Source organism: Echinops telfairi, unplaced genomic scaffold (genome assembly GCF_000313985.2).
Source record: "Echinops telfairi isolate 266 unplaced genomic scaffold, ASM31398v2 ScPeMD7_3533;HRSCAF=4204_0, whole genome shotgun sequence".
NCBI classification, from domain to species: Eukaryota; Metazoa; Chordata; class Mammalia; order Afrosoricida; family Tenrecidae; genus Echinops; species Echinops telfairi.
The window spans coordinates 66,309,474-66,310,750 of NW_022107431.1; positions in this window are offsets into that span (position 1 = coordinate 66,309,474).

A 1,277-nucleotide genomic window follows, 5' to 3' on the forward strand; every position below is an offset into this window, starting at 1 on the left:
CTGTCTTCACCTTCAAAACCAACCCAAACCCATGATCAGTATGTCATTTTCAACGCATAGTGACCCTGTAGGACAGAGTAGAAGCATTGCATAGGGGTTCCAAGGTTGTAATCTTTGTGGGTGTCAACTGCCACATCTTTTTCCCAGGGAACAGCTGATGGGCTCCATCCATTGGACTTTCCCTATGAGGTCTGAGAGATCACTCAGAATTATTGTCAGAAAACCTTAGAGCATACACAGCCTCCTGTGTTTTCTTTACATTTCTTGTTCACTTAGAAGAGACACCCACTCCCCACCCCAGCCCCCTGTGCAAATCCTAGTCACCCATTAAGACCCAAACCCAAAGTCTCGACCTCACTGGAGCAATCACGTCTACCCCAGTGTGAAGTTACCTGGCTTATTTTTGATCTTGAAACACACATTAAAAAAAATTAGATATCTCTGGTCAATTAATGACATTTGTTGATACACGGTGGGGATGAGTCAGAGTCGACTTGACGGCAGAGGTTCGGTTGCTTCTCCCTGTGCTGAGGCATTTCTCCTCGAAGTGTTGCCATGCCGTGTTTTGTCCCTTCAGCTGCATTCTAGAATCTCTGAAGGCAGGCACTATGTCCATATTTTCTTGTTGTTTTGTTGTGCCTTGTGCTCATATATTTTGCACATTGAACACATATTTCTTGCTCAGTCTGTAATAGAAATTTTGTAACACCAAGGCTGAAGATTTTTTGTTGATTTATAAAGTAACTGATGAAGTCTTATAGAGGTGGGGTCATTAGTGAACAAAGGCTTTTCTGCAACATTCGTAGTTACGTGGGTTTCTGGGACTGTCACTTTTGAAGGAGTAGGAAGTCTTGTCTTTCTCTCGAGGCTGGTGGTTTCAAACTGATGACCTTGAGGTTAGCAACCCTATGTGTAAACACTAAAATAAGTTCACTAGAAAATTTTTAAGTCCTAGAATAAAGCAAGAACTTATTAAATGTTGGAATAGTTTGAATGAAAGAAAAATAAAAAGTTAACACTGATCATTTAAACCCATTGCATTAGAATCCTATGAATTTACAAATAAAGGTTTAGATACATGTGAACGATTATAAATAGTTCAGTGTTCATTAATGATAATCTTTGACTCTTCCATGTCTTGCATTAGTTTTTTATGAAAAAATATATAAAATATGGAGTGTTATGTAACAGAATTCCACATGTTCTTTCTTTCCTAAAGGCAATATTTGATTGCTCTGAATATGGAAATGGATCTTGCCCTGAAAGTGAGCGGTCCC